Source organism: Cervus canadensis, chromosome 6, assembly GCF_019320065.1.
Source record: "Cervus canadensis isolate Bull #8, Minnesota chromosome 6, ASM1932006v1, whole genome shotgun sequence".
NCBI lineage: Eukaryota > Metazoa > Chordata > Mammalia > Artiodactyla > Cervidae > Cervus > Cervus canadensis.
Genome location: NC_057391.1, coordinates 71,737,924 through 71,760,688, shown reverse-complemented (window position 1 = coordinate 71,760,688; position 22,765 = coordinate 71,737,924). Strand labels below are relative to the sequence as shown.

Below are 22,765 nucleotides of genomic sequence, written 5' to 3'. Positions count from 1 at the left end.
TAGTAAGATGGAAGGATACAAGAGCAATACACAAAAATCAATTGTATTCCTATCTACTAGTAGCACAAAATCCAAAATGCAATGAAGGGAAATGCCCTGGTGGTCCAGTGATTGGTACTCTACACTTTCACTGCCAAGGTAATGGGTTTAACCCCTGATGGGAGAACTAGGATTCTGCAAATTGAGTGGCTTACCCTCTCCCCCCAAGAAACAAAACAATCCCATTTATAACAGCTTCACAAAGCACTGAAAACTTTGGAATATATTTAACAAAAGGAATGTAAGAATTGTATATGGGACGCTACAAAACACTTGAAAGGAACTAAAGACCTGAATAAATGGAAAGACATCCCATGTTCATGGATCAGAACACTTAACACTCTTAAAGTTAGCGATACTCAGTAAATTGATCTACAGACTCAATGCGATCTATTTCAAAATTCTAGCTGGCATTTTTGTAGAAATTGACAAGATGATCATAAAATTTGTATGGAAAAGCAAGGGAGCCAGAATAGCTAAAACAATCTTGAAAAAGAACAAAGTTGGAAGACTCACAGTTCCCAACTTCAAAGCTGATTACAAAGCTATAGTTATCAACACTGTACTGACATACAGATTAATGCGACAGAACTGAGAGTACAGAAATAAAACTTCACATTTATAGTCAATTGATTTTCATTAAGGGTACCAAAACTATTCAATAGGGAGAGAATAGTCTTTTCAACAATGTTAGCACAGCTATATTCACATGCATAAGAATGAATCTGCATATCTAGTTCATATCATGCACAAAAATTAGGTCAAAACGGATCACAGACCTAAATGTAAAAGCTAAAACTATAAAACTCCTAAAAGAAAATATAGAGGTAAATTTTTGTGAACTTGGGCAAGCAGTGGTTTCTTAGATACAATAGGAAAAGCACAAGCAACAAAACAAAAAAATAGATAAATTGGACTTCATCAAGATTTAAAACTTATGTTTCAAAGGCACTATAAAGAAAATGAAAAGAAAGTAGACTAGATCATGTTACAATGTATACAAATATTGAATCATTAAGTTGTACGTCTGGAACTAAATAATATATCAATTACACATCATTTTTGAAAAATTTTTAAAAGAGAGACAGTGAAAAGATAAATCACAGAATGGGAGAAAATATTTGTAAACCTGATAATAGACTTGTATCCAGACTATATAAAGAACCCTTACAACAACAATAAAATAACCCAATTTTAAAATAGGCAACAATTTGAATAGATATTTCTCAAAAAAAATATACAAATGGCCAATAAGCACAAAAAAAAAGCTCAACATCATTAGTCATTAGGAAAATGCAAATCAAAATCACAATTAAATCCATTTCATACTCACTCTAAGATGGCTAAAATCAAAGCCATGTTCAATAACAAGTGTTGGTGAGGATAAACAGAAATTAGAACTCATATATTGCTGGTAAGAAATGGTGTACCCTACTTAGAAAACAATTTAACAATTCCTCAAAAAGTTAACTTATAAATAATCATCTCCCAGTAGGTCGTATAGAAGCTAGGAGATCTATATGCTGCGTACAAAAAGTTGTACACAACTGTTCATAGCAATATTATTTATAATACAAAACAAGTGGAAACAGCTCAAATGTCTATCAACTGATGAATGGATAAACAAAACGTAGTAAACCCATATAATGGAATGAAAAAGAATGAAGAACTGATAACCTGCCACAACATGGATGACTCTTGAAAATATTATATTAAATGAAAAGGCTAGTCAACAGAACGATATATTGTATGAACTCATTTATGTAAAAGGTCCAGAACAGGCAAATCTAGAAAGATAAAAGTAGACTAGTGATTGCCTGGGGCTAGTGGATAGGGGATATGATTGCAAAAAGTACAGTTTCTTTTAATAAACTGTGATAATAAAAATGGTTTAGATTGCTTCCCAGTTGGCACCAGTGGTAAAGAACCTGCCTGTCAATGCAAGAGACTTAAAAGACTTGATTTTGAACCCTGGGTCGGGAGGATCCCCTGGAGTGGGCATGGCAACCCACTGCAGTATTCTTGCCTGGAAAATTCCATGGACAGAAGATCCTGGTGGGCTACAGTCCACAGTGTCTCAAAAGAGGTGGACATGACTAAGGCCACTGGCACACACGATTAGACAGCAGAGGGAATCCCCTGGTGGTCCAGTGGTTAGGACTCTGCACCCTCACTGCCGAGGGCCTGCATTTGACCCCTGGTTGAGAACTAGGATCCCACAAGCTGAGCGGCAGGGCCAAAAGAGAAAAAAAAAAAAAGATTAGATAGCAGGGATGGTAATACAATTCTGTGCATATATACTAAAAAATGGGTAGATTTTAAGATATGGGAAATATATCTCAATAAAGCTATCGAATCAACTCTTAAAAAGTAAAAAGTCAACAGGAAAAGTATAGACTGCTTAATAACTAGCACTGGGAAAATTGGCTATTTCTCTGGAAAAAATAAAATCAGTTCCATCTTACAAGGCTGAGTGGTTCTCAACCTTGGCTGAACACAAAAGTTACCTGGGCCATTTCATAACCATGCCTGGGCCCTACCCCAAGGTATTTTCATTTTATTGGGCTGATCTGAAATGAAGCTCAGACAATAGTACTATTTTAAAAAGCTCCTCATGAGGCTTTAATATGTAACCAGAGAGAGGAACCATTGTCACATACAGAAAATACACTCCAGATGAATTTAAAATGTTAAGAGTAGAAGCAAAATTAAAAAAAAAAAAATATATATATATATATATATATACACTATATTTTCTATAAAATCAGAATAGGAAGGGGCTTCCCTGGTGGTCCAGTGGTTAAGAATCTACCTTCCAATTCAGGCCTTCGAGGGCTTTCCTGGTGGCTCAGTGGTAAAGAATCCTCCTGCCAGTGCAGGAGACAAGGGTTCAATCTCTGATCCAAGAAGATCCCGCATACCGAGGAGCAGCAAAGCCCGTGGGCGATGACTATTGAGCCTGTGCCCTAGAGCCCAGGAGCCACAATTGCTGAGTCCACATGCTTGCAACTACTGAAGCCTGTGTGCTCAAGAGATACCACATTGAGAAGCCTGCACACCGCAGCTACAGAGCAGCCGCTACTCACCACAACTAGAGAAAAGCCCGTGCAGCATGAAGACAGCAGGGCCAAAAACATACAAATAAAATTATATATTAAAAGAGTAACAAGACCTGGAGCTACAACAAAGAGCACACATACTACAACAAAGACTCTGCAGTTTAAAAAAAAAAAAACTTTAAATAAAAAAAGATTTTTTAAGAACCCATTCAATAAAAATCAGGGTAGGAAAAGATTTCTTGATATGAACAAAAGACTGGCAAATGTGACATTAAAATTTTAATTTCCCTATGAAAAATAACTTTAATAAAGTTACAACAATCCAGAGCTATATGTAATGAATAAAACCCACAAAAGATTATGAATCTGCCTGCAATGCAGGAAATCCAGGTTCAATACCTGGGTCGGAAAGATCCCCTAAAGGAGGAAAGGGAAACCCACTCTAGTATTCTTGACTGAAGAATCCCATGGACAGAGGAGACTGATGGGTTACAGTTCATAGGGCCCCAAAGAGTCGGACAAGACTGAGCAACTAACACTTTCACTTTGTTTCATTTAACACATACACATAGATTTTTTTTTTTTAATTCCTAAAAATCAGCAAGAAAACGGCAACTAAAACTCTGCAAAAGTACCAAGAACCTGTGACTTGTCAAAGCGTGGGGAACTAGAAGCAAGGAAACAAAGGGTAGAGACTTTTCACCACACAACATTCTGGGGCTTGAATCACATGGATGTATTACTTGGTTTAATATTTTTTTTAATGCAAAAGGCAAAACCTCACAGAATTATAAACATGGATAGGCAATAAACATGAAAAACGCTCATCCCTATCTTCAATCAAAAGTGCTAATTTTAAGGAACAGTTTATAAAATAATTTTAAAATTACATCTACTAGATTACAAGACACAATCCAAATGTTAGTGAAATAGGGCCTCTTGTGTTTCTGGTAAGAACGTATACTGATTCACAAATCATGCAGGGACATCATTTGGCAGTATCTTGAAAAGCACAATTTATAACCCCATAATCCTACCACTGACACACATGGTAGAAAAGATTGACACATGGATGATAAACACAGGATACTGGTGAGAAAAATGGAAATAATCTAAAAGTCTGTTCATAAGGAAGCTATAATATATGACAGATACCATGTAACAGTTCAGTGAATAAACTAGATTTAAATATTTCAACATGGATAAATCTAGACAACAATGTTGATTCAACATGATGCTATACATGTCAAAATCAAAACAACAGGAAACTAAATTACTTACAGACAACAGTAAAAAGTATGAAGACATGCATAGACGTGATAAACACTGTATTCAAGAGAATGTTACTTCTGAGGAGGGAGGAAAGAGAAAGCAATTAGGAGGAAAAAGAAAGCATTGACTGCATCTGTTTAACATTCTATCTCTACAATAAATGACAGAAATAAATCGGAGGAAATTACCATTTGCCAGATCTGGATGGTGAGAAGACAGGAGTAGGAGCTCCCACGCAGGGGCGGGCCCCACCACCCTGGAGACGACTGGAACAACCAGCATGGAGGCTGCCCAGCACAGCACAGCACCCTTCAGCAGCATCCAGGGCCCAAACAAAGGAACAAAAGCTCCTGATGGAAACAGGCTTGGGACTTTTGAAATTGCAGCTCCTCCCTAACATTTTCTGGCCTCGGAAATGTTGTGCAGCACTCAGGTAGAAGCTTAAAAAATGTAAATGTATTAAAGGCATTCTTGTTTCCACTGAGGCAAGCACCCTCTGGGATAACTGGCAGTCTGCTATGGGTGGGGCTGAATTAAGTTTGGGCCCATCCTGGCTCCACAGTAACACAGTAAAACCTTGACCAGCTGGAACCCTTGCAGAGAGAGCTATCCAAAAGGCACATTTTTAAAGAGTGTGCCCAGTTTCCAAAGAGTCTGGGGTAAGAGCTCAGAGCATGTGCTCCAGAGCCATCTAGAAGTTCAGACCTCATCCCTGCTAAGTCTTAGGTGAGATCCCAGAAAAGTGACCTACCTTGTGTGGGTGGATTCAGTTTCCTCACCTGTAGTTGAGGGTACCACCACCTACTATGCCTTGTTGAGATTAGTGATATTACCTAAGAGTCAACACTTCAAAAATTGTAGTCAATCTGACTGGGACATCTTTCAAAAACACGTTACACACTTCCTTCCCTCCCTTCCTAAATAGTCAAGGAAACATCATTTAACCTCCGCTTGATGACTCAGGGTCACAATTACCAGCAAAGCAACAATTATCAAAATGATGATGCCCACAAAGGCCAAGGTGTGCCAAGCCACTCCCCCTACATCAATAATGACCCCTGGCTCTTACACTCATGCCTGCTTTCCATAGTGTCTTTTTTTTTTTTCCCCATAGTGTCTTGATCTCCATCCACTCCATCAATTGTCAATTGCACTGTGGTCGTTTTTCCTCTCTACATTGGTCTCTTTACACTCTTTCCTTTGCTGCTGCCTTTCAGTTGTGGGCTTGGAAATTGGATGACACAATTCCTTTTATGTAGGAATAAAAGTTAAACAGGGTCTGAGGGAGCTGGTGTGAAAGAAAATGCAGGAACTTGAGTCCTGGTGGACCTGGAGACCTTACTGGCTACTTGCAAATAAGTAAGGCCACTGGGTGGCCATGTTGTAAATACGCTAGAAGAGGGGTTACAGGACATATTATGGGATGAACTATTTTCAAGACTAAAAGCATACTCTACTTTGGACACAACATGCAAGGGGCAAACTCTCAGCAGGCCTGGGAGGACTGGTCCCAGTGACCCAAGGCACCCTTTCATGTGTCCAGGCTGGAGGAATACAGAGCTGCCTACCCCTGGGCCACAGGTGCTGACCACAACTTCAACTTCTTAGAATCTTCTACTCTACTAGGAAAGAGTAGAACATTTGTGCAGAGTGTGAAAATTTCTCTAATTCCTACAGTTTCATCACACAGTAGGGTTTTATTTATTCAACAAATGTTTACTGGAATCCTACTATGCAGCAAGCACTAGAGATGCAGCAACGCACAGGACAGACAGAGGCTGCAAGAATACTGGTTCCCTTTTCCTTTCAATAAACACTTGCCATCTATTGCTCAAGAATCTCTGACTTATACACATATGTGCACACATTCATATATATACATGTATGTGTATGTGTGTGTGTATATATGTATATGTGTGTGTATATATATATATATACACACAAACATACACACACCTAGTCTTGTGGCCTGGGGAGCAAAGTTTTTTAGAGCTTCCAGTACCTGTAGAACCCATCTTTCCTCCTGAGATCCCATTACCATAGTGAAATAGACTTCACTCCTCTAGCATCCCTCCCTCCATTCTCAGCCAAATTCCAGCAACAACTAGAGCAACCCTTAGAACCCTCAAATTCTGTTCCCCAAAAGGCAACATGTGCAGTCGCCACTGTGCCCACTGAAACCTCATTCAAGTCCGTGGCCGGCCCCAGGGTCTGCTCAGCATGAAACAGAGTTTGAGAGTCCTTAAAAATCCATTCCTTGAGCTTAAGCCAGGGGGCTTCCCTCCCCAGAGGCCAGCCAGAGAACTGTAAAAAAAGTCCCATTCTCTCTCGGGTGGCATTCCCAGGCGGCAACAGTCCACCCAGGGCCAGGCTTGACCCCCACTGCCTTCTTCCTTTAACTCCATGGAACAAAACTAGAGCAGATGAGATCGCGGAGCCCAGGCCGTTCTCAGGGTGGGACCCCAGCACAAGCTCATCATGCCCTGTGGATTACACTGTTCTCCATGCTGTATGGGGACAAAGACGGCTCCAGCAGAGCCCCTGCCTTCAGAGAACTGCTAATCAAAATAAGAACAGAGCAGAGACCCTGTTCACAAGGCCAGTCTTTATCCCAGACAGCCTACACCCAGAGGGGTGGCCAGCGACTCTGGATGTACCTCCTTCAGATCACAAATTAGTTGACCCTGCCCAGTTTTCATTCTCCTCTGACTTGAGGTCACCCAACATCACAAAATTGGTTGAGGCTGTTTAGGGCCCTCCCTGGAACTTCCTCTGAAGCCAGATTACACCTAGTTTTACCCAGTCTCCAGGCACCCACTGGCAGGCCCGGAAAGCTCCTTCACCATTGGGCCTCCCTGGCTGTCCTGTGCCTGAAACTGGGCTCTCGAGGCGCGGTCTGGCTGATGACCACTTCCCCGGCCCCGCCCTCCACCGCCCATCGCTGCTTCCTGAGCAGGGCTCGGCCCCCAGGAAACCACTCCCCGCTGCTTTTGACAGCAACGGTCTTTGAGCTCAGGCACCTCTCTTTGAGGTCCTGATTCAGCTGAGAGGGGAAAAGACTCTTCAGATTGGCTGAGTGGAAGCAGAGCTTAGCGGAGTCCAGCCAGACTCGGCACTCACAGTGTCTGTCTGTCCATGTTACTCGAAATTCTGGTCCATGGTGGACCCTTTCTGAAACTTTTTCTGGGGCTGCCTGAGCCTCGGTGAGCACTCTCGAACCTCTGCAGGCTCTCCTCAAACGGCTCCACCCACCATCTGCCCGACCTTCCCTGCCCCTCCCTCGTTTTCACCAGCCTTTTCTCTCCCTCTCCCAGGGGAATTTATCTACAGAAGTTGGGGGAGAGACAGCTAGCCTTTCCAGCTGTGAGGCAGGGTAGAGAGGCCAGGGATGAAGGTGTGATTCATCAGTGCTAGCTGGAAGCAAGGGAAATTCCAGAACAAGGGTGGGTCAGGGCTGCCCCCAGTTCACCCTAGAAGCAGCACACACACCTGGGAAACCCACATCCTCAACAATCCCCCAGCCTTGAATCTAGGAGAGGGTTGAAGAGTCTCACCAACTACAAAAGTCTGCACTAAGTAGGGTTTCCATTTTCACCTGCCTCCAATTCCCCACTTGCCTCAAGCTTTTCATTTAGCAATGGCAATAAAGAGCTTGGGCTACCCCTGCAGAATTGATTGGAGAAATAACAAAATAGAAGACTCTCACTTACTGAAGACCTCTATAGACTCTGCTAAGCATCGAACAGACGTTAGCTCATTGATCACTCACAAAACCATACGTGGTAGGTATGATGACTAACTCCACTTCACAGATGAGAAACACAGGCTCAAAGGAGGTTAGCACCGCAGGGCTAGGAAGCTGCCAAGCCCCACAGTGAGTTCCTTGAACTGGGTTTCAAGAACAGGAAACCAGAGACAAGGAAAATTCCTCCTTCAGGCATTATCGAAGAGCCCTTCCTCGGGATGTCTCCCAGGCCACCCCATCTCGAACACCATCCCACCCACTCCATGACCCCACCCACTCCATGACAGTTCACATCCACCTTTCCTATCACAGTGCTCTGCTCATCATTAACTTGCTTTCCATTATTTATCTTGCTTGTTGTCGGCTTCCCCCACTAGAAGTCAGCTCCATGAGGTCAATGACTCTAATATATTTTGTACACTGCAGTGTCCCCTGCGTCCAGCATTCTATATAGCAGATGCCAAAAAACTCTTGAATGAATGAAAGAACCCTTTAAAATAGAACGAAGGGCTGTGAGTGTAGGAAGAAAAGGAGGATGATCCATCCATTCAAGGTGGATCTGGTGACAGAAATCTGGCCAGGGTGAGCTGAGGGCTCCAGATGGGACCTACACGAGGAAATGAAGGTCTGCCAGGTCTCCGGTGGACTCCAGTAAAGCCTTCCTGCTGGCAGAAGTGACTTCCAGCTGCCAGGGCCCCAGCCTGAGGGCTTCTGCTGGGGAGGGCCAGCTTGCAACTCTGAAACAAAGGCCTATGGACACGCAGCTGGCCAGGACTGAGCAGCCGCTGGGTCCAGAGGGGCAGCCTGGGGTGGGGAGGCGGGGGACAAATGAGGAGCTGGAGACAGCCCTCAGGGCAGCTGCAAAGGCAGCACCTCCCAGTGCCCAGAGTCCCCTCAACCTCCGAATACAACCGGGAAGAGCTAGATGGCTTCCCGATTAACCCTTCAAAGTCAGTGCTCAGCCTGGGCTTGAAGCAACCCCCAGGCTTGGAACCAGAGCCTTCATAAGTTTCTGAGAAGACGGCAGAGGTGAAGGGGCAAGCCGTACATCTGGAACACAATTGCTTTTCCCCTCCTGCCCTGGACAGCCCTCAGGCCACGGCCTTTGGCCGCCTCCAGCGTAAACACAGTGACCCTGGGATGGCTGTCGATTTGGTAGGGCAAATGTTTACCCTAGAGCTGAGCTATTACAGGCCGGGGGAGTGTCCACCGTTGGCTCCTGGTATCTGCCATCTCCTTGTGGCACACAGGGGACCTTTCCAATACACTGTAAAGCTCTCAGGGGCTCCTCCTAGCCACACTGAACCTTCATTTTGTATAGGAGTTTATGCAGCACTTTCCACATACCTGGCTTCCTCTGATCCTTACCAGGCCCCTCTAGGAGGAAAAGGAGGCAAGCCTCCAACTCTACTCAAGAGGAAACTGAGTCAGAAAAAAGCTTTGTGACTTAGGTCATGTTGGGAAAAGCATGGGTTAGACCGTGAGGAAACCTGAGTTCTGGTCCCTGTTTGCCCAGTAGCAGCCTGGCTCCAATCACCTCACATCTCTGGGCCCTGCTGCCTTCATGTGTAAATGGCACATCGGAGGTGCCTTCCAGTCCAGATGACTCAGTCTTTGATGCTACACAGTAGAGCCAGAGCTGGGCTCCCAGACCAGGGCTCTTCCCACTCTCCCCCTGTCCCACTTCCAATAAAAACCAGGAAAAACAAAACAAAAACAAAGCCCAAGGCAGCTCTTCAGCAAATCACTCTCTGCTTCTAGGACTTGGTTTACCCCAGGCCTACTCCCTGCCCCACCCCCAGAGCAAGGTATCCGGGGCTTAGATATCCAAGGGTCTGGGAGGGGGGGCGGCAGAGAGAGAAGCCTATTAACAGCGGAGAGATGAGGCTTCCCAGGACCACAGGGAAGAGCATAACGGAGAGAAGGGGTACAACTTTTCTGGGTTCTTACTCCCGAGTTTTCCGCTGAAAATGGTTGGGGTGAAGTCACTCCCAGCTAAGCCACTCAGCAGTCCATCCCCAGTCGAGCAAAGGAGAGGATGGAATGGCACTTGCCTGAAGGGAGGCAAGCAGCGGGCTCAGCGCGGAGCCCGGGAGGCTATCATTACTCTCCCTGCTTATTATTTCTTAAGCAAGGTCGGTGTGATGAGCAGCGCAGGGGTGGGGCTGAGGAGACTCTGGAAACCCAGTTAGGGTTCCCTGGAGGGTGATGCGGTCCGGATCGCCTCCTGGGGGCCCCACGAGAGGAGACAGGCAAGTGACTTCGAGGATGAATCTTACAGTGGGCACAATAACACCAGCCGCCCCCCCTCAGGCCACACCCCTCCCGCCTCCCACTATTACACTTCCCACTCCGTTCTTCCTTTTGTTTTTCAAAAGTAGCTCCAAAGAGTAAAAGTAGCGACCCGAAACGTCTTGAAATTGGCACGCCTTCTCCTAGCTTTCCAAACCAAACGGCTGAGAATAGGGAGAAAATGAACCAAACCGATTTCGGGAGTGGGCGACGTCGAGGGAGACAGTGGCAGGCAGTGGCTTCTGTGCTTTCGGCTCCCCGACACCCCATTTCTGGCACCCACTCTAATCCCTCCAGGACGCGAGCTGAGATTCCCAGAGCGAGTACCGTGTGACACCAACCCGGAACAGGCTGCCGGCGCCCTCGGGCTCCCGGGGTCAGAGGCGCGGGTCCTTCCTCCAAAGGGTCCACTCCGCCCGGGCCCACAGTCCGCGGCAAGGACCAGCCCTCCGGCAACCTAGCGCGCAGTGGGCGCGGGTGGGCGCAGCCTCGCGGCTTCCCGGATTTCAAACTGAGCCCCTTGGAGCCACCCGGAGCATTCGCTCCTCTCGTTTCCGGGGTGGGGGCTAAAGGACAGACAATGTCTCCTGGCACGAGCCTCCCGCGCTCCAGCCCTGGGCTAGGAAGGTCGCCCTGGAAGCAGCCCAGGCCCGGAGCCCCCTTCTGCCTCCCCCGAGTCCTCACCCCGCAGGGCGCTGGGGAGGGTGCGGGCTTCAACACCACCCCGGGCACTGCCGCTGGGCCGGCGGCGCTGGCGGAGGGCGCGGAGAGAACCGAGGAACACTCACCGAGCAGCGGCTGCCCCACCGGGGCCGGAACGCAAGGCGCGCGAAGCCACCCAGGTGCCGCCGCAACGCAGGCACAAGTTTGAAAGTCGCTCCGGGAAGGGGCCGAGACTGCCGGCCGCTCCCGCCCACCGCCAACCCCTTGGCGGCCGGGGCGCGGCCAGCTGCGAGCGCGGTCCCCGGGGACCCCAGCCCGCGCGCGCCTTCCCAGCGCCCAGCAGGAAGTCGGGGCCGAGCCGAGCTGGAGCAGCCACGGGAGGGGGCAGGGAGACCGGGAGGGCGGACCAGGAATTTTTCCAGTGGGTGGAGACTCGGGCCGGCGGCTGGAATCCCGCGATTGGCGGCTTGGCGGGGGCCGGGGGAAACCTCGCGGCACTGCGAGCTGGAGCCCGGGGTAAAGGCTGCGACTGCGGCGGCGGCGGCGGCGGTGGCGGGGCTCGCGCCCTGCTAATGATTAACGCCGCAGGTGGGGCTCGCGCGCGGCCCCGGCGGTGTGCGTCCGGCGGAACGCTAGCCGCCCCGGAGCCACCTAGACGCGCTAAGACACAAAGACGCACGTGGGGTGGGGGGCGAGGGGGTCCCCCTGGTGTCACAGACCTGATATCACCGCCTCCCAAGAGGGCACCGGACGGCCTAAACGGCCCCGATTTTACGAACAGGAAAGCTCCTTTAGTGGGGATCGGACTTGGGAGCCCTGACCCTTCCAAAGCCGGGCACCTCGGCTTTTCTGAGTCAGAAAGGCACGTCCTGAATTCCTCACCGAAATTCGGTTCCCGTGACCCTTTACAGATGTAAGTCCAAACCTCTGAGAAACGAGCAAGAAAGAGATGAAGAAGCCGATAACTTAGAGTCCACGAAGATACTGTTAGATGGGAAAAGCAAGAGGAAGAAGAAACCCGTGTAATAAAAGACCCATTTTGGTACAACGAAGAGAAACTGTCCCCTGTTCTGATATCTGTATGTAATCACTTCGGCATGGAAAGGTGCACAGCTGGAAAAGTGAGGCGGAACGGAGACATTCAATAAGGACCCGCTGGCGTTTGAGCAAGAGCATAAACTTTAAATAAACCGGAAATAATTCATCAATAAGTGAAGTCGCTCAGTCATTTCCGACTCTTTGCGACCCCGTGGACTGTAGCCTGCTAGGCTCCTCCATCCATGGGATTCTCCAGGCAAGAATACTGGAGTGGGTTGCCATTTCCTTCTCCAGAGGATCTTCCCGACCCAGGGATCGAACCGAGGTCTCCTGCATTGCAGGCAGATGCTTTAACTCTCTGAGCCACCAGGGAAGCTCCAAAACGTACATCCGACGAGGATGGGATTCGAACCCACGCGTGCAGAACACAATGGATTAGCAGTCCATCGCCTTAACCACTCGGCCACCTCGTCCCAAACTTTAACCAAACCGGAAATAATTCATCAACAAAGGTGCTGTTAAAAAAAAAAAAGATGCCGTCCCAGCACAAGACAGGGAGAGAAGCCAGGGATGGGAGGAGGAATAGCATCAGAACCTCTGGGTACATTTGACTTTAGTGTGTAGAGATTAAATGTGTCTAGTAAAGGACGAATATTCCTGTTTAAAAACAAAACAAGCCCAAAAGAAAAGAAAAATAAGCTACTCCCGGGAAATGCAAGCCCCAGGTGATTTACAGGGAGGGGAGGGGCGGGCGCGGAAGGAAATGGCTTTCAGGTGACTTTGAAACTGGATCCACGCCGAGGGTATGGTGAAGACAGCGGGGCTCCTGGCTACCCTTGGTGGGGGAAAGGGGTAGGCGCTCGGCCTGATCCGCGGGGGAAGCCGGGCGCACATTCCTCTGAGAGGGAGGGTCGCACATTCCTGCGGGAGGGAGCCTGCTCCAGCCTAGCAGAGCCCTGCCCGCGCCAAAGGGGAAGGTGAAAGAGATTGCGGAAGGTGGGGGCGGGGGCAGGATCGGAGGTAAACAGCCACCGCGGCTCAGCCAGAAACGGCCGGCCAGGCTCCGGGCTCCGGGGGGAAAAAGAGAAGCCCCAGACCTCTCCTGCGTTCCAGAGTGTAGTTCAGCCTCAGGCTTCTGCTTTTTCTTTGATCGTGCTTTCTTCTCTGATCACCCAAATCCTATCAGTCCTGCCCATCTCAGATTCCAGCTTCCAAAGAAGGCCTCTGGCTTAACTAAAGCCACAGGTGGTGCAGAGGCAAAGAATCCGCCTGCCATTGCAGGAGGTGCAAGAGACAGAGGGTTCCATTCCTGCGTAGGGAGGTTCCCCTGGGGGAGGAAGGACAACCCACTCAGTATTCTTGCCTGGAGAATTCCAAGGACCGAGGAGGCTGGTGGGCTAGAGTCCATAGCGTAGCAAAGAGTCCCGCTGGACTGAGTTACTGATACCTCATTGGTGAGCAGTACCCCTCACCCCCGGCCTGGACAGGTCAATGGAGGTCGTAGTGGTGGTTGTCCAGTCACTCAGTTGGGTCCGGCTCTTTGCCACCCCATGGACTGCAGCACGCAGTTGCTGATAGTAATAGTAACTCATTTAGTGAATGCTTACCATTTGCAGGGTTCCTGCTATGCTGCAGTATTTACAAACGCTGTCTCCCTGCATCCTCACAGCCGCCTTATGGGCTAGTGTTGGAAATCAGGTTCCTCTGCTTGCTTCTGAAAAGCCAATACTCGAAAGACAAGTGTTGGTTGGAAAGGAAACCTTGCTTTATTCGGGAGGCCAGCCACCTGGGGAGATGGCCCACTCCTAGCCAAAAGCCAACTCTGGAGTCTCTGCTCCCAATGGAAAAATTTTAAAAGGAGAATCATTTGGGGAACAGGTCAGTCTTTCTTACATTCTCCTGATTGGTTGGTGGTAAGGTAATAGGGCCCTATCCCAGGAATCTTGCCTGATCCTCCACCTTGATGGGGGTGGGGGTGGGGTCGGGGACCTTAGTTTCTTCATGTCCGACTCTTTGCAACCCCATGGACTGTAGCCTGCCAGGCTCCTCCATCCATGAGATTTTCCAGGCAAGAATACTGGAGTGGGTTGCCATTTCCTTCTCCAGGGGATCTTCCCAACCCAGGGATCAGACCCAGGTCCCCCGCATTGTAGGCAGATGCTTTTACCGTCTGAGCCACTGGGGAAGTCCTTAGTTTCTGCAGAAGAACTCAAAGATGTTGTGTGTATTCCTTGATTTGGACCAACTCGCCTAGTGGCTCAGTGGTAAAGAACCCACCTGCACTGCAGGAGAGGTGGGTTTGATCACTGACCTCAGGAAGATCTCCTGGAGAAGGAAATGGCAACCCACTCCAGTATTCTTGCCTGGGAAATCCCATGGACAGAGGAGCCTGACAGGCTACAGTCCAAGGCGTTGCAGAAGAGTCAGACACAACTTAGCGACTAAACAATAAATGTCTTGGAACCCAGACCCGCCCCATTTCTGCACCATCGTTTCTTAACTTTTCCTCCTTTGTTTCTGCATAACCTACCTTCCCTGACTAGTAGCTGTTTGAATCTGCCCTTTAGAACTCTAGGAGGCTGAACGAAATCTGTTTTCTACAAACGAGAAATGGGGAATACGAAAGGATTTGTACCTGGGAGGGTCCCACAGGGTCTTTTTCCATTTCACTAGTAATTATGCTTATCCCCATTTTACAGATGGGATAACAGGAGGTCCCAGGGATCTAGCCACTTGGTCAATATTACATAACCAGCAAAACCCAAGCCTGACAAGTACAGTATTTGAGGGCTTACTATGCGCCAGCCATTATTCCAAGTCCTTTATACCAAAAATTGCAGTCAGAGAAGAACCTGAGGCAAAGTCAGCTAGTGTGTGGGAGACCTTAGGTTCATAATAAGGGAACACAGCACTTCAGCATGTCTGCTTTATTTTTGACACTTGCCATTCAGTTCACGCCTTGATTGTGTCTTGCGCTGCTTCTACTTGTTTTAATGTATAGCTTATTTCCTAAAAAGAGTGTAATCTTGCCTTGTGGCAGAAGTCATATGGGACATATTCAGTAGTATTTGTTCCTTAGTCGTGTCCGACTCTGTGACTCCATGGACTGTAGCCTGCCAGGTTCTCTGTCCATGGGATTCTCCAGGCAAGAGTACTGGAGTAGGTTGACATTCCCTTCTCCAGGGGATCTTCCCGACCAGGGATTGAACCTAGGTCTCCTGCATTGCAGGCAGACTCTTTACCATCATAGAGCAGTGTTGAACTCAGATGAAATAATCCAATCTCAAACTGGTTAGTCCTAAAGGAAATCAGCTCTGAATATTCATTGGAAGGACGGATGCTGAAGCTGAAGCTCCCAGAATTTGGCCACCTGATGCAAAGAGCCAACTCATTGGAAAAGACCCTGATGCTGGGAAAGATTGAAGGCAGGAGGAGAAGGGGGCAATGGGATGAGATGGTTGGATGGCATCACTGATTCAGTGGACATGAATCTGAGCAAACTCCAGGAGATAGTGAAGGACAGGGAAGCCTGGCATGCTGCAGTTCATGGAGTTGCAGAGAGTTGGACATGACTTAGCAACTGAACAATAATAATAATAAAGAATAAAGCTGTCTGGCCCAGCAGCTCTAGACTGAAGCCACTCCGCAGCACAGAGCCTCTCTCTCCTTCAGCCTTTTGCTTTAGTGACCTCACCCTTTCTATTAAGTCATTTATTATTATAATAACACCTTGTGTCTCAGTAATGCCTTTAATCCAAGATCTCAAAGTATTCTAACGCATCTTCAAAGTACCCCCACTGAAATGGGGAGTTGGACTTATTTTTCCCCATTTTATGGGTGAGAAAACCAAGACAACACAGAATTGGAATGACTCACTATGGAAATCAATGGCAGGGTTTCTTCTCCTAGCCCTGCCCCTCCTCCTTCCTGACTCTTGGCTGCCAACATTTGCATCTAAATTTCAAATCCCAGAGACAAAGGCCATTGAGTTTTCACAATAAAGGACATTTCCAAACTGTCATCTCAGCTGCTCTATTGTGGTAGACCTCAGGAGAGGGAGGGGATGTAAACACAGTGAAGGTTCCCCGGGGCTCTATGCTTCCAGCCTGGAGAAGGAGCTAGGGCTGGTTGGCTGGGTGGGGGAGTGAAAGCCTAAACTGGGAGGAAATCTCTGTTGAAGGGAATCCCTGCAACCTATAAAGCACCACCAAACTTTGAGGCCTCAAAGCTTCTAATTTCAAGCTGCATTTTAGCCATGTTTCTCAAAATCTGAATCACAAGCCATAACAACAACAGATACAATGGACCTCATCAACATATAAAACTTCTGTGCCTCAAAGGACATCAAGAAAGTGAAAAAATGCAAAGAATGGGAGAAGGATTTTGCAATCATATATCTGATGAAAGACTGTATCTAGAATATGTAAAGAACTCCTTCAACTTTATAATAAAAAGGCAAAGAAACCAAATTGTAAAATGGGCTAAGGATCTAAATAAGACATTTCTCCAAAGAAGATGTGCAAATGGAAAATAAGCACATGAAAAGATACTCAGAGTCATTAGCCATCATGGAAATGCAAATAAAAAAAAAAAAAAGAAATATCACTTCATACTTTTTTTTTTTTTCCAGTGCTGGGTCTTAGTTGCAACACACAGGAACCTCAATGCAGCAAGCAGGCAGGATCTAGTACCCTGACCCCTGCATTGGGGGCCTGGAGTCTTAACCACTGGACTACCAGGGAAGTCCTCACCTTTTAGGAAAGCTAAAATCAAAAGCGCATAATAGGGGTGGGGAAAAAAGACACATAATAATAAGTGTTAAGGAAGAAATGGAAAAATTAGAACTCTCACTGTTAATGAATGCAAAATGGTATAGCCACTTTGGAAAACAGTCTAGCAGTTCCTCAAAAGGTTAAATATGGAGTTACCATATGACCCAACAATTCTACTCCTAGGTATATACCCAAGAAGAATGAAAACATCTATCTGCACAAACCCTTGGACACAAATATTCATAGCAGCATTATTCATAATAACCAAAAGGTAGGAACAATCCAAATGCCCATCAACTGATGAATGGATAAACAAAATGTATGTCCGTATAATGGACTATTATATAGTCACAAAAAGGAATGAAGTACTGATTCATGCTACAACATGGAAGAACTTGAAAAGATTATGCTCAGTGGAAGTAACTGGTCACTAGGACACACATATATGTAATACCATTTACATGAACTGTCCAGAATAGGCAAATATGCACAAAGTAGATTAATGGTTGCATAGAGCTGGAGTAGGGGTGAAGGGAGATTGGACGGGGGGAGGGTGATGTGACTGCTAACAGGATCCGAGTTTCTTTTAGTAGTGATAAAATACTAAAAATATTTAATATACTAAAAATCATTGAATTGTATATTGTAAATGAGCAAGTTGTGTGATATGTGAAATACATCTCAATAAATCTGTGTTTGTTTTTTTTTAAAGCATGCCATTATGCTCCAGAGTTACTCAGGCTACCTATATTCGGAATCCTACCAGAATCTTCAGCGGTCAGGGACCCAACTCTTCATGTCCTCAGAGCACAAGGAATGAAATTCACTATGCCTTACAAGACAGTGATTCAAAGCCATGTAGCCCCCAGGCTTCCTGAAATGAGTAGAATGGAAGGTCTGTAACTAACTCTCCATTAGAAGAAAGGGCAGTGACCCGGGCAAGGGGCAGTGGGTGCAAGGGAGCTGCTTCCTGAAGTTCTTTGTCAGTAACTTCTTTCCCTCAGTCTGGACTCCTTAGTGAAAGTCGCTCAGTCGTGTCCGACTCTTCGCAACCCCATGGACTATACAGTCCATGGAATTCTCCAGGCCAGAATACTGGAGTGAGTAGCCTTTCCCTTCTCCAGGGGATCTTCCCAACCCAGGGATCGAGCCCAGGTCACCCACATTGCAGGCGGATTGTTTACCAGCTGAGTCACAAGGGAAGCCCCTGGATTCCTTTTTTTCTTTTTTTCCCTGGATTCCTCAAGTGTCAGAAAAATCTTACATCGGGAAGGGGAAGAAAGTGTGGGGTGAAAGAGAGGAAGACAGCTCTTCTTCTTACTACATTCAGGCTCATGGCTGCTGCTGTGGAGAGGTCTTGAAGGAAATGAGCTGTTTATTTGACTTTGTGTCTACAACAGAAACATTTGCCAATCACTTGTGGTTTTTCAAGAACCTGGGAGCACATGTGAACCATTTCTGGAGATCACTTTTGTTCACCTTTGATATCAGTAGATAAAAGAGCTCTAAACCAGCATTTACAACTCCTGAGACCTGGGATTTGGCACTAAGACATCAGCCTTTGATGATCTAGAGGTGATTTATACACGAACGTGCTATTTCTTCTCTGACTTCTGGCCTCCTCTAGCTGAGACTTTTCAGACCTGAGTGTTCATAAAAATTGCCTGGAAAGTTTCTGACTCCGGACAGAAACAGACCCCAGGAATCTGTGATTTTTTAATAAGGAAGTAAGTCAGAAAGACTTCTAGCCTTTGGGCCAGCAGTTTTTCTATTTGCATCACATCACTACCTGTCGATAAATGAAGTGTAAACATGGAATAGTCAAGCTTTACCCAGCCTAATGTTAAAGTGAAAAATTTTCTGAAGTGGGTTAAGAAACTATTAGCTGAGATGGTGTTTTGGGTTGTCTGTTGTACAGTTGCTCAATCATGTTCAACGCTTTGAGACCCCATAGACTGCAGCACTCCAGGCTTCCCTGTCCTTCAGTATCTCCCGAAGTTCGCTTAAACTCATATCCATTGAGTCGATGATGCCACCCAACGGTCTCATCCTCTGTTGCCCCCTTCTCCTCCTGCCCTCGATCTTTTCCAGCATCAGGGTCTTTTCCAAAGAGTCAGTTCTTTGCATCAGGTGGCCAAAGAATTGGAGTTTCAGCTTCAGCATTAGTCCTTCCAATGAATGTTTAGGGTTGATTTCCTTTAGGATTGACTGGATTGAACTCCTTGCTGTCCAAGGGACTCTCGAGAGTCTTCTCCAGCACCACAGTTAGAAAGCACCAATTCTTTAGTGCTCAGCCTTCTTTATGGTCTAGCTCTCACATCCATACATGACTACTGAAAAACCATAGCTTTGACTATATGGACCTTTGTTGGCAAAGTGATGTCTCTGCTTTTTAATATGCTGTCTAGGTTTGTCATAGCTTTTCTTCCAAGGATAAAACATCTTTTAATTTCATGGCTGCGGTCATGGACCACAGTGATTTTGTCTGAGTACTTCATATATCTATGCGATTGATATCCTAGAAGACTTGCCACTTCCACCTGAGAATTTTTCAGACCTGGGTGTTCATAAAAACTGCCTGGCAAGTTTCTGACTCAGCAACAGACCCCAGGAATCTGCATTTTTTAAATAAACAAGTGAGTCAGATGTAAGAGAGATCCATTAGACCACACTTTAAAAAACATGAGTCTGAATTCTGCTTTGTGTCTTTTCCCCTCCTGTGCTTCCTCTCCCTCCCCTGAAACACAGGACTCAAGATAAAACCCCCCAAAATCCCTCCCAGTGCTCCAAAGATAAAAGGGTATGGCTTTTAAGAGCTCAGATGTTGGAATTAATCAGGCTATTATATTTAATCAGATGAAAGAGTTCCACCTTGATTCCATGTGTAGTGCTTAATCAACACCTTAGAGAGAAGCAGGGTGGGGTGCACCGACCAAGTCCTATACTGTAACTTTCAGAAGGCAAGTTAATAAGAGCTTAATTAGGAGGTAATTGCCCAGTTACTTGCAGATGGAGGCAGTTCTTCCTGACTGTAATTTTGGTTGTTGATGTTTTCCTCTCAGACAGGGGCCTCTGGGTTCCCTGGCTTCTCTGTCTCATCCAGAGAGGACGGAGCTGCTGTGCCAAGGCGACAACGGGGCCCAGACCTGCGTACCCCTTCCTTTGGTTTTTGTGCCAGACCACACAGGAAACATGGGCTGGTTACAACCGGATTAGGGCAGCTGGGACCAGGTCCATCTCGTTTCCTAAACCACCAGCATCTTCTCCACGGAGAATGAAGCGTCGACAGAAGGGTGGATGGAATGACTTTGTTTGTCCACCTGAACAGTGACCAGGCTCCCAGTCAGTCCCCACTTGGTCCTATCCTATTCTTGAAGGCACTCCCTTCAAAATCTCCAATCCCTTCAGAAGCAGGGCCTTGCCTGCTCTCTCTCTCTTGCTATATAACTGCCTTCCTATAGGCCTTAGAGGATTGCCAGGGTTTCTTCCAATCCTGAAAATCGTGGATTCTACCATCTGAAGGAACCCCACACTGGATCTTTCAGCTACAACAAGCTCTTTCCCCTTCACCTCCAAGCTTGTCTAGGGAGAGAAGCCTGGCTTCTTAACTCTTGATTCTCTGATCCAAACACCCTTATCTCAGGCCTGTGGTTGTCCTCAGCTTGTGCTATGATGGGGGCAACACAGTACCAAGCTAGTCAACCATCCTTTGAGGATTGCCCAACAACCCTTGGAGACAGGTAGTATTCTCTCATGTTACAGATGAGAATATTGAGTCTCAGAGAGGTCAGGTACCAGGTCCCAGGTCCTGTGGTCCTTAATGGCAAACCCAGGACATGTTCCCAGGCCCCTCTGCAGCCTAAACTCATCAGGCTACCAAAGTAACCGACCCCAGGTCCCAAGGAGCCACTAAACCCAAGCAGAGAAGGTAGAGGCAACTTAAGCAAATTAAACCCAAGATAAGAAATGCCCCCACCAGTTTAGCCCAACAAAACCCATTGAAAGTATAAACTGCCTTTCAATTCACCAGAAAGCCTCTAGGCTCACTAGAGAGATACAGCCTTGTTCCAGGGGCTGGAAAATTGAACCAAAGGGAAGAAAAGGAAGAATGTGTTCAGGGTCATAAAGCAGATGAGGGGGGGTGGGAAGCAAAAGTCTCTAAATACTTGGGACATGATGTCTCAAGCTAGCAGGCTATAAAAGGTGAGGCAAGGCCTTTGCCTGGCAACCGTAGACTTTTAAGCCCTAATCATAGCTCTGCTGCCTGTTCCCAAGGAGTGGTCCCCTTGCTAGAACTCCAGAACATCCTGTCCTCTCTGCTCTGGGGAGATACAGAGGGAGCAAAGCTGGGGTTTGCCAAGTGCTGCTGAAGGGAGTGGAGAGTTAGTCTCCTTCCCGCTGAGCTCAGAGGCTCCTGTAGCATCAAGTCCAGAACCTTCCTCAGCCCCAGATGTCCTCCATGCCACTCCTCCTCACTCCTCACTAAACCTCACAGGTCCCACGACAAGGTTCTCCCTCCCCCATGTCGCCTGCCTCCTTGTGGCCCCAGGGAAAGGCACTTTCTCAGGCATCCAGGCCAGGGTGGAGAGCTTTATAGTCCCCCTGGAAGCAGGATGGTTAAGAGCACAGACTTGGGGGTCAACAGACCTGAATGCTAGCTCTGCTTCTTAGGCAAGCCATTTAATCTCTCTCTGCCTTGATTTCCTCATCTGGAAATGGAGTGAATAGTAGTAGTTCCTATCTAAAGAATAAGGGAGAAAATATCTGTGAGGTACTTAGCACAGTTCCTAGTCCACAGAAAGGAATAACTAATAATGTTATTTTTATTTCTGCTTCTAGGTGTTAAGTATCCAAACCCCACACCTCAATATCTTAGTTTTCCTATTGCCATGTCAAGTTAAAGAATCTTATAACTGGAAGAGGCCCTAGAAGTCACTTAATATAAAGAATCTATGGAATGCTCACATATATTTTTTTCTCTATGGAATGCTCATACATATATATCCCTAAGAATGAGATAATATCAGTAGAGTACTTAGCATGTGCCTGGGATATAATAAATGCTTGGTCAATGTTAGGGTTTGTGAGAGTTAATTTTATGTGTCAGCTTGACTGAATCACAGGATGTCCAGACATCTGGTTCAGTGTTGTTTTGGGTTGTCTGTGAGGATGTTTCCAGAAGAGATTAGCATTTAAACTGGTGGCCTGAGTAAAGTGTACCACCCTCCCCAACATGTGGCTTGCATAGAACAAAAAGGTGAAAGAACTTTGAATTCACTCTCCATTTGATGGCTGAGCTGGGACATAGATCTTCTCCTGTCCTCAGCACTCTTGGTTCTCAGGCCTTCAGACTTGGCCTGGAACCTACAGCATTGGTGCTCTGGTTCTCAGGCCTTCCAAACCACACTACCAGCTTTCCTGGGTCTCCAGCTTAGAGATGGTGGCTCATGGGACTTCTCAGCCTCCATAAGCACATGAGCCAACACCTTATAATAAAACTTTTCATGTATATATCCATCTCCATCCTATTGGTTCTATTTCTGTGGAGAAACCTGACTCATACAGATTTTGTTGTTCATTTGTTTATGTAGGAAGGTAATATTTACTAAGTTACCCCCCATCTATCCATCCATCCAGTTGAGTGTTCTGGTTGCTGGGAGATACACACTTTAGAATAAGATGTAGCATTGCCCCAGGAGGGAAATGTGTAATCAAATCAAAAAGGAGAAGAGTCAGAAAACAATTAGAGAACAGCTGAGGGCCTAATTGTGTAGTATTTTCTATGCTCTCAGATGTGACAATGATCACACCTGAAGGGAGGAAAGAGATTCCCTCCCCTTTTAGGAATGACTCAGAATGCATATGCTCACATACCGTTAGCTTTC

General features: G+C 46.7%; 1 protein-coding gene and 1 non-coding gene across 2 annotated transcripts in view; both read right to left on the bottom strand.

Annotated features, from left to right (window-relative positions):
* PLEKHG3 (pleckstrin homology and RhoGEF domain containing G3) overlaps positions 1–11,399 on the bottom strand; it is a 43,364-nt gene extending 31,965 nt beyond the window's left edge. Inside the window, exon 1 of the mRNA XM_043472288.1 lies at positions 11,196–11,399. The gene's annotated coding sequence lies outside the window, so the exon portion shown is untranslated. The remainder of the gene's footprint in view (positions 1–11,195) is intronic.
* A 1,100-nt stretch (positions 11,400–12,499) lies between these two features.
* TRNAS-GCU lies at positions 12,500–12,581 on the bottom strand. The gene has a single exon. It is a non-coding gene; the product is annotated as a tRNA-Ser (tRNA).
* Between the last annotated feature and the right edge of the window lie 10,184 nt (positions 12,582–22,765).